The 14,612-nt window shown below is 38.3% G+C and overlaps 1 long non-coding RNA gene across 1 annotated transcript; it reads right to left on the bottom strand.

The window, feature by feature from the left end:
* Positions 1-3,528: 3,528 nt before the first annotated feature.
* On the bottom strand, positions 3,529-6,357 carry LOC110978884 (uncharacterized). Its single transcript, XR_002598141.2, has 5 exons — positions 6,274-6,357; positions 5,633-5,911; positions 5,067-5,162; positions 4,770-4,823; positions 3,529-4,297 (listed from the first exon to the last, which is right to left on the bottom strand). It is a non-coding gene; the product is annotated as an uncharacterized LOC110978884 (long non-coding RNA).
* Between the last annotated feature and the right edge of the window lie 8,255 nt (positions 6,358-14,612).

Genomic DNA, 14,612 nt, shown 5'->3' with positions numbered 1-14,612 from the left:
GCCCTTCTTGACATGAAATTACAGTATAACAGTGCTCTGATTGGTCTTGAAAAGCATGGAGAACATTGAAATTATTCAAAGGTGCACCTTTCTCTAATATGGTCAACTAAGAACATTAAACAGTGCACATTCAAAGGAGTATAAAGTTGCAAAGAAGCATTTAGTAATAATTTTCGAGGTAAAATTCGTGTAACAACCTTGCAAAAGGATACTGTCAATCTGAAAGAATGAAGAAGAGCAACGAATTAATTGTGCCTTTAAATCAAATCCAAGCTTCTCCTGAAATAGTTTTGTTTTCCCTGGTGTTGTATGGATAGCGCCGAAAGAGTGACAGTTTTCATTTGAAAAGATCTACTATAGATTGATTCCACTGATCCATTATTTTTAACTTTCAAGCGTTAACTTTGTAATAATAAGTCAATTTGGCCAAAATTTAATTATTTTGCAAGGCTATCCCCTCGGTGATTTGTTCATCATTTCAACTAAAAATGATGAACAAATCACCGAGGGGATAGCCTTGCAAAATAATTAAATTTTGGCCAAAATTTAACTTTTCTCCAAATCACTTAGAAATCATTTTCAAAGAAAAAGAAACACAATGCCATCATCTACGGGGTGCCTAGATTGCAACTTTAATGGAAATTCAAGAGTCAAGATTTTTGAAAAATCAACAAGGGGTTAGCCTTGCAAAATAATTCAATTTTGGCCAAAATTTGACTTTTCTCCAAATCACTTAGAAATCATTTTCAAAGAAAAAGAAACATATTTCGATCATCTATGGAGCACCTAGATTGCAATTTTAATAAAAATTCAGGACTCAAAATTTTTGAAAAATCGACAAGGGGTTAGCCTTGCAAAATAATTCAATTTTGGCCAAAATTTGACTTTTCTCCAAATCACTTAGAAATCATTTTCAAAGAAAATAAACATATTTCGATCATCTATGGAGCACCTAGATTGCAATTTTAATAAAAATTCAGGACTCAAAATTTTTGAAAATCGACAAGGGGTTAGCCTTGCAAAATGATGAAATTTTGGCCAAAATTTGACTTTTCTCCAAATCACTTAGAAATCATTTTCAAAGAAAAAGAAACATATTTCGATCATCTATGGAGCACCTAGATTGCAATTTTAATGGAAATTCAAGAGTCAAGATTTTTGAAAAATCAACAAGGGGTTAGCCTTGCAAAATAATTCAATTTTGGCCAAAATTTGACTTTTCTCCAAATCACTTAGAAATCATTTTCAAAGAAAAAGAAACATATTTCGATCATCTATGGAGCACCTAGATTGCAATTTTAATAAAAATTCAGGACTAAAAATTTTTGAAAAATCTGCAAGGGGTTAGCCTTGCAAAATAATTCAATTTTGGCCAAAAATTGACTTTTCTCCGAATCACTTAGAAATCATTTTCAAAGAAAAAGAAACATTTTTCGATCATCTATTGGGCACCTAGATTGCAATTTTAATGAAAATTCAAGAATCAAAATTTTTGAAAAATCTGCAAGGGGTTAGCCTTGCAAAATAATTCAATTTTGGCCAAAATTTAATTTTTTTCCAAATCACTTAGAAATCATTTTCAAAGAAAAAGAGACATATTTCAATCATCTATGGGGCACCTAGATTGCAATTTGATAAAAATTCCAAGACTCAAAATTTTTGAAAAATCTGCAAGGGGTTAGCCTTGCAAAATAATGAAATTTTGGCCAAAATTTGACTTTTCTCCAAATCACTTAGAAATCATTTTCAAAGAAAAAGAAACATATTTCGATCATCTATGGAGCACCTAGATTGCAATTTTAATGGAAATTCAAGAGTCAAGATTTTTGAAAAATCAACAAGGGGTTAGCCTTGCAAAATAATTCAATTTTGGCCAAAATTTGACTTTTCTCCAAATCACTTAGAAATCATTTTCAAAGAAAAAGAAACATATTTCGATCATCTATGGAGCACCTAGATTGCAATTTTAATAAAAATTCAGGACTAAAAATTTTTGAAAAATCTGCAAGGGGTTAGCCTTGCAAAATAATTCAATTTTGGCCAAAAATTGACTTTTCTCCGAATCACTTAGAAATCATTTTCAAAGAAAAAGAAACATTTTTCGATCATCTATTGGGCACCTAGATTGCAATTTTAATGAAAATTCAAGAATCAAAATTTTTGAAAAATCTGCAAGGGGTTAGCCTTGCAAAATAATTCAATTTTGGCCAAAATTTAATTTTTTTCCAAATCACTTAGAAATCATTTTCAAAGAAAAAGAGACATATTTCAATCATCTATGGGGCACCTAGATTGCAATTTGATAAAAATTCCAAGACTCAAAATTTTTGAAAAATCTGCAAGGGGTTAGCCTTGCAAAATAATGAAATTTTGGCCAAAATTTGACTTTTCTCCAAATCACTTAGAAATCATTTTCAAAGAAAAAGAAACATATTTCGATCATCTATGGAGCACCTAGATTGCAATTTTAATAAAAATTCAGGACTCAAAATTTTTGAAAAATCGACAAGGGGTTAGCCTTGCAAAATAATTCAATTTTGGCCAAAATTTGACTTTTCTCCAAATCACTTAGAAATCATTTCCAAAGAAAAAGAAACATATTTCGATCATCTATGGAGCACCTAGATTGCAATTTTAATAAAAATTCAGGACTCAAAATTTTTGAAAAATTGACAAGGGGTTAGCCTTGCAAAATGATGAAATTTTGGCCAAAATTTGACTTTTCTCCAAATCACTTAGAAATCATTTTCAAAGAAAAAGAAACATATTTCGATCATCTATGGAGCACCTAGATTGCAATTTTAATAAAAATTCAGGACTCAAAATTTTTGAAAAATCGACAAGGGGTTAGCCTTGCAAAATGATGAAATTTTGGCCAAAATTTGACTTTTCTCCAAATCACTTAGAAATCATTTTCAAAGAAAAAGAAACATATTTTGATCATCTATAGGGCACTTAGATTGCAATTTGATAAAAATTCCAAGACTCAAATTTTTGAAAAATCTGCAAGGGGTTAGCCTTGCAAAATAATTCAATTTTGGCCAAAATTTAACTTTTCTCCAAATTACTCAGAAATCATTTTTGCATGAAACGAAACGTATCTGGAGGGCTTGTAGATCTCATTTTTTATTAATGTTCCACAGTGTTTAAAAGTATGTAGAAAGCTGCCCGCAAAAAGACTACTCTTCGAAATCGTTCAGAAATACTTTAAGAATACAAGGTTACGTAGAACAGAAGAGCGCCCTCATTTTGAGAGACGTTTTCGGTGGTGTTAAAGAGCGCCCTCTATACACGACATTTTCACATCCACCCCCATTCCCCTCCCGACGGATCAGTATCAGAATGGTATAGATAAAGAGCGCCCTCAATATCTTCCCTTAAAGACTGCACTTTTTAGCCGCCCGTTATTTAAAAACAAATCTTCTGGGCATTACACATCCTTCGATTCTATCAAGTTAATTGGGCATTATTTGCTCCCACAAATACACACAGCAAGTGAAACATTTACCAAGTTCACACTCAGAGGTGTTTAGTTTCAACTACCAAACACTGAAATAGCTTTATTCAAATGCTAATACAAATAAAATCTAGATTTAAAGAGTTCGCCAATTTTATTCAAGTTTACAATAGCAAACGCACATTGTGGGGATTGACTGGAACAGTGGCAAAGCATAACTAAATTAATGATAATGTACTACTACTGTTTCGTGTCGAGACACTGTACAGAAATATAAGTTTACTGCACTCAGAAAATGTAAAAAAAAAAGCTTTCTGGTGTGTATTAAGAGCCGTGACTTTCAAAAAGTGTTCAAGCAAATATTAAACACGTGTTAAGTATAGCTTATCTTCATAATTCGTAAATGCAATTCTTTCAGTTTGGAAATTGCTTTGTAAGCCATGAGTGAGCCTATGAGGAAGCAGCCAAGCTAAATTTGAAGAAATGCACCACGATCGAAAGCAAATGAACAACTAGTTTCAAAGAAAGACAGCATTAAAAAGCCAAAAAGCTGAATCAGTTTGCTCACATTCGACTATTTAAAAATATCAGAGTAACCATAAATGGCTGAACAAAAATGAAATCTCATAGAAAGGCGGGATGATAAGATGTCCAAAATAAATTGCATGATATCAAGATTCCACTCCGAGGCGAGCGTGTTCCTTCCTCCATGGTCGTCCTTCGTGCTGTTACCATGGCAAAATGTCATCATTGTGTTCTTTAGATGGTGTGAGCATCATCATGAACCCAACATCAACATCCCTGGAAGCATCTGCCAACATAGTCAATATCAGCAGCTATCTGGAAAGAAAGGATGGAAAAAGGGAACTTTATTCATTTGAAGAAACACTTGTATCATATTTCAAGTTTAAAGGAAAAATTACAAAAACATTTCAGTGATTCATGATCTTTCTGGAATATTTTTAGACTTCTGGTCACCTAGAACGGTCTCGGTAGTTTCTCAAAATCATGAAAATTGTCAGGGAATCCAAGGCATGCTATTTTAATTCAAGCAGATTGTAAAAGGCCAACATTATCATTACACATTTCTTTGCCAAGGTACAGGCAGGTTAATCAGGCTTTTAGGATGGGGGAGCAAAATGGGAAGTCTTCTGAAAGAATTTTTTCAACGGTAAATTCTCACTTTGGCAATTTCAATTTGGAAAAAAAACCAAGAAATTGTGACTGTCAGGGGTGTGGAGGAGAGGGCAAGCAGTATTCTATTACAATCAGATCACCAAGTCAATGTTAAACCTTCAGAAAGAATAGTCACCTGCTCAGTGTGGACGACCACTTTCTTGCTGTCTAGCCTCTGCCTATTCGGCCTCTAAATTAAAAGATACAAGCAATATTAATGTTAGCACCATATCAAGTGACATTAAGAGCCAGTTTTCAAAACTTTGTAAACCTATGGGTCAGTTTTATGAGATAATGTATTGTGAAGGATGGGCAATACACTCAGGAAGGATGTAATTACTGTTAACATGTTTGTTTTTTTCAACTTTGACACAAATTTTTGGATGTCAAAGGAGTTCCCTTTTGGATAATTACCAAAGTTGTCTATACTCACCTTGTATAGGATTATTTGGTTTGCCGAAGCAGCAGTTATGTCCCCATTCCTGTAGCATCTGCAGGCCAGGGGCAAGGTGTTCCAACTGAGATTGACCTCAAGAGATACAACAAAAAGGGCAAAATGAATTTTAACAAGTTAAAATCCTAACTTCTGAAATGCAACACTCATGTTGAGGCAGTTTTTTCTTTTCTTTGCCCTTTTAATTTTGAAACATCAGACTAACCTACTTGTGTATTCTGAGCATTCACTGACTCAGTATTTCAAATTTAATGCAAAACGTTTTTCCCATTATTTTAATTAGCTTTTTAGGAGTATAAATAATAACAATGATAACAAAAAGCGTGAAAATCATGTGACCTGCTCATTAAAATCATTCCAGTGCAAAGAAAGGAACTTTTCATTCTGAATATGAATACACTCAAATGTTGCAGGTGCGGGGGATTGAAAATGAAGTTCAGACTTTCTCAGAGCAAGCCTGCAAGTTCATTTGAATTCAAACATTGTTGATAAAGACCCAGTTTCTCAGAGAATTACTTTCTGAACACAAAGAACATGATATTCACTTAACATCCGGGTGAGGTCACCGAAAACAGGGCCACCGTATGAACGTCCCAGGAGACCAGCCTTGGGTGCTCTCAGCATCATGTCCCTTGTCGTTGAGGTAGAGGGCAGCCCCTAACGGAACATCACACTGCCATGGTCTGGTCCAGCCTCACCAAGAAAAGTGCCCTAGCCTCCAATCACCTCCCCGGGGGATGACACAGCATAGCAGCAGTTGCATAGTACGTCACTTGTATGCCAGTCGCTTCCTGAGAGTTCTTCACTACCTGACAAAGGGAGATCTGATATAAAGGAGAACAGAATTAATTGAAAAAAATTTCAGTCTATCAAATGTTACATTTCAAAGCTACATTCTGACAATCTTGGGGTCTGTTCTACGAAACTGGCTTCAAAACATCGCAGTGAAGTACAAAACTTTTATTGGGAGTTATCATGCAACATGCAACACAGGAAACTGCGAGGAAGGGTAATGATGGCTATATAGGCTTCCTAAATTGTAACATAATTGTGTGCTTTTTTCAAAGGGTAGATTTTATACTTTTGCCTTGGAATTGATTCTTTGGGAAAAAAAAGGACAACTCTTCATACCCATAAAGACTGTCCAAGTTGTTAGTATTATTTTGCCAGGCACAGGCATGCTCACCTTTGGTATGATGCTAAAAAAGTATATCCTGGTAAGGTTAGTGAAAACAGGGCCACCACGTGAAGGTCCCAGGATACCAGCCCCGCACGCTTTCGGCAATTAACGGGCCCATCGCTGGACAGACTGGAGTTGCCCTGTGGCCACAGGGGCACCATCTGCCACTGTCCGGTCCGCCCTCCCGAAGGAGAGTGCCCTTGCCTACTTACGCGCGCCCTCCCACCCCCGGGAAGGTGAGAGGACGTACCAGCGCCTTGCTAACCATCAATGATAACAGGGCCATGCCCCTATGGAAGAGGTCCGCGGCCCTCGACGCGAGAGACACAACTACCTGCATCTTTTTCGGCTAACGGAGACGTTGGTAGGGATAGACGGCCCACAGTGAGCTCACGCCTAGCCCCTTCAAGGATTTCGCACGTCTCGCATTGGAACCCCCCAGGACTCCAACTATCACCGCACTTCTCGCAATTGGAGCAAGTTCCAATTTAACATTGGTATCCCCGCACCACATCTAAGCCCTAACGACATAGGGATATAGGAGATCCCATAGTCTTTGCTCTTCTCAGAGGGATAAAACAGATCCCACTGAACTATAGGAAAAACCCTACAAGTGAAACATTTCATTTCACTGCTAACAAAAAAGTCCCTGATGAGGAAGTATACCTATGCCCTAAATATGATCCTCGCTGGTGGAGCCTTGCAGCAGGGGCAGATCCGGGGGCAAGTTCCCTAACCTTACTCTATTTTTTCAATGGACCACTTTCTTTCGTTTTGATGTCCCCCTTTGAAATTTGATGCAATTACCATGACGATCATGGTATATCTTTTCTCTGCCAAGGGATTACTTGATGGCATGTGATTCCTTAGATGAGTAAAATGCTTGCTCCCCAGGGAGCTGAGATTCCCCCTTTCACTGCCACCCAAGATCCGCCCCTGGATGGACGTAGGGATATAGCAGATCCCATGGTCCTGCTGGTCTTGCGCTGGGGATATAGGGATATAGCAGATCCCATAATCCCATCTTGAGGACATCAGGATATAGATGATCCCTTAGTCCTTTTTGTAGTCTTGTAAAATGCTCAGTTTGAGCCGACGACATGCTCTATTTGAGCCGATGATCTGTGGGAAAAACCACCACCCCGCACAAACACAGCACAAATACCAAACATCGACTCAATCACAACATGTACCACCATCACTAACCCAAACAATCACATTATCTGAACCATCCTGGAAATATATTACATTTGGGAATTCCAAAATTGAAAATACAAAGAAATTCATACTCAAGGAAAAATTAATTTCTGAAAGCAGAAATCATCTGGATGTTTTTTTTTAATTTTGGTTCAGGTAATTTAATCAAGATTTTTTACAAACCTTTTTCTCAACAAGACATGTTAAGTTTATTGCAGTACAAATCAGTGCATTTTTGCTTTAAAGATATGTTCACGTGAGATTTGCCCGCCATCAGCACTGCTGAATACTCCCAAGGTGGTTTCAGCGACACACACTAACAGGAGACATAAAGGTGAAAATAAAGAGTTTGACTCACTCTGAGCAATCCAACGACTGTTCCGATTCGCAAACTATACTCGAAGTCTTCAGTTCCTGGATCTTGTGGTCACTGGCTCAATTTGAGCGCTAACGGCTGAAAGAGAGGGTTAGTTTACCTTGAGTGACCAAAACCTTGCTTGCTGGCTTGAGTCCTTGCTTGGTTGCTTTGTTTTGCATAATGAATCATCTGTAGAAACAAAAACAGGAGAATAAACTTAGGAGCTGCAATTGCACAAAATGACTAACTATTCAAAATCACATCCAGAATGCCTTTAAGGTTGGCAATAGTTTGACATTTTTCCATGTACCCCTGTACCATCTTTCTGATGAGGGAGGTTTCATTTGGGGGCTTTTACAAGCTTTTTGAAGAAAACCGACACAGACCAAATAAACTGCATTTCATGACTTATCTCAGAAAAAGTTGGCATTTGGGGCACAACTCACTGGCCTGAAAATAGTAAAATGAGGTTCAACAATTGAACATGAAGTAAGATGTCAGAGTTAAGCACTGAAGGAGACACTTCAAGATTTGATTCTCCATAAATATTTTTAGGTCCAGATGAAAAGCAAGAACTAAGCAATAAAGTCCTCAATGGCACTACTGAGCTTGGGTTCACAAATACTTGGAGCAAGGAAAATCTAATGCAATTTCACGGTGAAATGGTAAAAAAGATACTTACTTTTTCTGGACCACGCTCCTCCTTTGGATGCCTCATCTGTGCTGAAGACGCTTGCAATCTGGCTTGGAGATCTTGTACATGCTCACAGCTGCAAGAAAGGTTACCTTACCTTAGTGAACATGTAATCTTGAACAATCCTGGTCTCTACTTGCTGATATTACCAGACACCAAGCTAGAGTAAAATAAAAACATGGTAAAAGTTCCAGGAATGGAATTCATCTATTTCCCTACGCATTCAGAAATAAGCATTCAGAAGTTGATAACATACATATACTGAAGGTCAAATTTACCTGTTTATAGCAGAAAAAAAGAAAGAACAGAATTGATTAAAATGAAAAGCATTTCAACTGAGAAAATACTTTGAGTTCAAATTGCTGGCTGACAAGTAGAGGCAATCGTCAGGCATTTTTTGATCCAAGGAACTGGCTTCAAATCTCTATTTCAAGTTTAGAACTTTCATTTAGCATTATCGTGTAACACGTGAAACATCAAGTCCTGCTGAGAGGTAATGATAGCTATACAGGCTACCAAAATTGATATATAGATGTAATTGTGAACGTTACATTCAAAAGGCTGATTTTGTACTCTTTCCTTGGAAAAGATTCTTTGGATAAAAAGAAAAACTCTTGAATGTATCCAAATTATCAAAACCGTGTCTTTTTGCTGAGCTCTGGCGTACTCAGCTTTGGTACGATGCTAAAAAAAAATCCTGGTAAGGTTAGTGAAAACAGGGCCACCACGTGAAGGTCCCAGGATACCAGCCCCGCACGCTTTCGGCAATTAACGGGCCCATCGCTGGACAGACTGGAGTTGCCCTGTGGCCACAGGGGCACCATCTGCCACTGTCCGGTCCGCCCTCCCGAAGGAGAGTGCCCTTGCCTACTTACGCGCGCCCTCCCACCCCCGGGAAGGTGAGAGGACGTACCAGCGCCTTGCTAACCATCAATGATAACAGGGCCATGCCCCTATGGAAGAGGTCCGCGGCCCTCGACGCGAGAGACACAACTACCTGCATCTTTTTCGGCTAACGGAGACGTTGGTAGGGATAGACGGCCCACAGTGAGCTCACGCCTAGCCCCTTCAAGGGTTTCGCACGTTTCGCATTGGAACCCCCCAGGACTCCAATTATCGCCGCACTTCTCGCAATTGGAGCAAGTTCCAATTTAACATTGGTATCCCCGCACCACATCTAAGCCCTAACGACACAGGGATATAGGAGATCCCATAGTCTTTTCTCTTCTCAGAGGGATAAAACAGATCCCACTGAACTATAGGAAAAACCCTACAAGTGAAACATTTCATTTCACTGCTAACAAAAAAGTCCCTGATGAGGAAGTATACCTATGCCCTAAATATGATCCTCGCTGGTGGAGCCTTGCAGCAGGGGCAGATCCGGGGGCAAGTTCCCTAACCTTACTCTATTTTTTCAATGGACCACTTTCTGTTTTTTTGATGTCCCCCTTTGAAATTTAATGCAATTACCATGACGATCATGGTATATCTTTTCTCTGCCAAGGGATTACTTGATGGCATGTGATGCCTCAGATGAGTAAAATGCTTGCTCCCCAGGGAGCTGAGATTCCCCCTTTCACTGCCACCCAAGATCCGCCCCTGGATGGACGTAGGGATATAGCAGATCCCATTGTCCTGCTGGTCTTGCGTTGGGGATATAGGGATATAGCAGATCCCATAATCCCGTCTTGAGGACATCAGGATATAGACGATCCCTAAGTCCTTTTTGTAGTCTTGTAAAATGCTCAGTTTGAGCCGATGACATGCTCTATTTGAGCCGATGATCTGTGGGAAAAACCACCACCCCGCACATACACAGCACAAATACCAAACATCGACCCAATCAATCACAACATGTACCACCATCACTAACCCAAACAATCACATTATCTGAACCATCCTGGAAATATATTACATTTGGGAATTCCAAAATTGAAAATATGAAGAAATTCATTCTCAAGGAAAAGTTAATTTCTGAAAGCAGAAATCATCTGGATTTTTTTTTTTAACTTTGGTTCAGGCAATTTAATCAAGATTTTTACAAACCCTTTTTCTCAACAATACATGTCAAGTTTATTGCAGTATTAACAAATGATTGCATTTTTGCTTTAAAGATATGTTCACGTGAGATTCGTCCACCATCAGCACTGCTGAATACTCCCAAGGTGGTTTCAGCGACACATTAACAGGAGACATAAAGGTGAAAATAAAGAGTTTGACTCACTCTGAGCAATCCAACGACTGTTCCGATTCGCAAACTATACTCGAAGTCTTCAGTTCCTGGATCTTGTGGTCACTGGCTCAATTTGAGCGCTAATGGCTGAAAGAGAGGGTTAGTTTACCTTGAGTGACCAACGCCTCTCTTGCTGACTTGAATCCTTGCTTGATTGCTTTGTTTTGCATGATGAATCATCTGTAGAAACAAAAACAGGAGAATAAACTTAGTGGCTGCAATTGCAGAAAATGACAAACTATTCAAAATCACATCCAGAATGCCTTTAAGGTTGGCAATAGTTTGACATTTTTCCATGTACCCCTGTGCCATCTCTTTCTGATGGGGGAGGCTTCATTTGAGGGCTTTTACAAGATTTTTGAAGAAAACCGACACGGACCAAATAAACTGAATTTCATTACTTATCTCGGTTAAAAGTTGGCATTTGGGGCACAACTCGCTGGCCTGAAAATAGTAAAATGAGGTTCAACAATGGAAAATGAAGAGAAGAGTCGGAGTAAAGCACTGCCAGAGACACTTCAAGATTTGATTTCTCCATAAATATTTTTAGGTCCAGATGAAAAGCAAGAACTAAACAATAAAGTCCTCAATGGCACTACTGAGTTTGGGTTCACAAATACTTTGAGCAAGAAAAATCTAATGCAATTTCATGGTGAAATGGTAAAAAAAATACTTACTTTTTCTGGACCACGCTCCTCCTTTGGATGCCTCATCTGTGCTGAAGACGCTTGCAATCTGGCTTGGAGATCTTGTACATGCTCACAGCTGCAAGAAAGGTTACCTCACCTTAGTGAACATGTAATCTTGTTCCTGGCCTTACTTGCCGATTTTCCAGACATCCAACATCCATTTTTCATTGCAGTGGTTTATGAGCCATCCGAAAGTGACAACATACATACCCTAAAAAATTCAAATTTACCTGTTTATAGGAAAAAAAAAGAAAAGAGAATTGAATGAAATGAACAGCATTTCCATTCAGCAAATCTTGAAAGTTTAAAGCTGCATGCTGACAATCGGGAGCAATCTTCAGGCTTTTCCAATTTGAGGAACTGGCTTCAAAATTTTGTTTTGAAGTAAAGAACTTTCTTTCAGCGATACCTTGCGACCTGGAAACAGCAAGTGGTGCAGAAAGGTAATGACGGCTAAATAGGTTGACAAAATTTATATGCAAGTTTGAATGCTACTTTAAAAAGATCTATTTTGTACTCTTTCTTTGGACAAAAACAATCCTTGACATGCATCCAAATTATCAAAGTTGTCTGCATTCTATTGTTGAGTTCTGGCATGCACACCTTTGGTATAATGCTAAAAAAACATATATCCTGGTAAGGTTAGTGAAAACAGGGCCACCACGTGAAGGTCCCAGGATACCAGCCCCGCACGCTTTCGGCAATTAATGGGCCCATCGCTGGACAGAATATTTTAAGTGGAAAAAGATCTTTTGGTCATAATTATACAAAAATTTCATTAAGGTTTGTAAATTTCTTCAAGGGGGTTGAGAAACTTTTTCACAAGAAGTTGTCTGAAGTTTTCTGCAGTCTTCACAAATCCGTGTCAATTTGTTTTAAAAATATGTATTGGAGATTTGTCAGCCATGAACACTGTTGAATACTCTCAATGTGGTTTCAGCAACACACACTTACAGGCGGGCATAAAGGTTTGACTTACTCTGAGCAATCCAACGACTGTTTTGCAAACTGTATGTGAAGTCTTCAGTTCCTGGGTCTTATGGTCACTGGCTCAATTTGAACTCTCGTGGTTGAAAGAGAGCTTTAGTTTACCTTGAGTGACCAAAGCCTTTCTTGCTGGCTTGGTTGACTTCTTGCTTGCTTGCTTATTTTTGCATGATAAATCATCTGTAAAAACTGAAACAGGAGAATAAACTTAGGGGCTGAAATCACAGGAAATGACAGACTATTCAAGGACGGATCCAGACTAATTTTTTTGGGTGGGGGGTAGTTTTGAAATTTTCCATGTGTCTGGTAGCTGTGATCACATTGAAACTTTACACCAAACATTGCAGCGCTCAGCAATCAGTCGTCGGCACATGTGTACCGACATGTGACGGCATGCTTTTGAGAATGGTCCGCTGAGCTGGTGCACCATGACGTTGTCTCCAGGACGTACATACAGCGCAAATCACTATTTGAACAAGATGGTGACATCACGCTTGACAACAAGATCATGTCCAATTTGAGAGGGAAATTTCTTCCTCCTAAATTTTTTTCTTCCTAAATGTGAGTAAACCTTATCATTGTTGGAATTGCTGATTCTCACTTGATCCTGAACTGGGTGCTTTAGACAGTTTAAGGATCATTTTGGAGGTGAATTCAGAGGATTTTGATTTTCGGGTACGATCTACTTTGACTGAAATTAATTAATGGAAGCAAAAGCCTGTAGAAGATACTTGGGCCTGACCATGTCCAAATATGAAAAGAAGTTACTCAGACTAACATATCACCTAGGCCTGGAACCTCTTCCAGAAAATGAGATCCTGTAAGTTAGTAGCTCCTAGAAAAAATTGTGCAAAGTTCCTTAGGCTTCTTCAACATTCAATACAGCATTTAAGCCCTAGCCAAGGCATACATTGTGAAACTCTCTCCCAAATATGAAAATTTCATGGTTTGGTTCCTTTTTCTTTTCCAAGACATGAGGCTACATGCCAACAACAAGGAAACAACACAGACTGAACACTGCCTTTTACCATATATTCAAAATTGATCCCCTGGGCTAGCCTAGGCATTTAGTAGGCATTTCAGTGACGTCACGAATTTGTTCGGATGACTGTTTGGAAGAATTTGGTACTTTCAATATTATACAAAAACAACTATTTACAAACTTTGATCACCAACAAACAATTGTCTTCCATATTTTTACTGAACATCGCATCTCTCATCTGTGAATGTTTTAATTCAATACAACCAATATTAACAATATAAAGGGCGAAAAAGTGACAAAATTCTGGGCCTCCATGCATGTTGGCGATCAGCCCGTTTTTACCGAGACAAGTTCCACAAGGCTTGCCTTTGCCTAAGCGGGCACACAAGTTGCAAAAAGCGTACCATTGTGAAGATACAGGGTATGAAAGAGGGGTTAATGGCCTACATTTTGAGGGGTCAAACGAAGAAATCGGCCAAGAATTGCGAAAATGATGACCCAAAAAACCGACATATTTGATATCAGTCTCATATTTTTTGTTTGTCTGGATTTTAATTTTGAAATGTAATAGTTGTACTTATCTTTGAGTTTAGGTGATTTTTAAAACAAAAGTCGTGCCAATACCCCTTTGAAAATAATGTGCTGTACGAGCGGCATCATCAAATTCTGCCATCCAGGAACTTTGCGCCGATTCTTTGTCGAATTCTCAGTACCAATATGTGCTGAAGAAATACACGTTGTATTAGGGAACTGCCGATGCATGCCAAGCACTGGTTGCGATCGCAGGCTAGTGCTGTGCACAATGTTAATTGCATACTACACGCAAGTCAAAAAATCACACAGGACTACTTTGTCATCAGCCAAGTGCCAAATATCTTCAGATTTGATAGGTTAGAAGAGGATTTAGTAATTTTTCTACTCAATACTTTGCACTTTATTTTAGAGATTTGTGAGACACTGGGAAGAATTGATGACTAATCAGTTGATTGAATGATCTTCTGTGCCTGTGTGTCGGTAATTGATGGCAAACACAGATTCTCAAATCAAAATCTCAGAAATATCTTTCAATTTCAAATAAACAACAGTTTAAACACATTTCTTTCAATAATTTAATATGGCATAGAGTTTATTTTGTGTTTCTTAAATATTTTATTGTTGCTAGTGTTATTGTTGAGACTTGAGTTATTGTTCTGACCTGTGATTTC

This window comes from Acanthaster planci, linkage group LG15 (genome assembly GCF_054643075.1).
Source record: "Acanthaster planci isolate LZ-2023a linkage group LG15, COTS_SCS, whole genome shotgun sequence".
Taxonomy (NCBI): Eukaryota; Metazoa; Echinodermata; class Asteroidea; order Valvatida; family Acanthasteridae; genus Acanthaster; species Acanthaster planci.
Note: the sequence above shows the minus strand (reverse complement) of the source record. Positions and strands in the feature narration are given on the sequence as shown.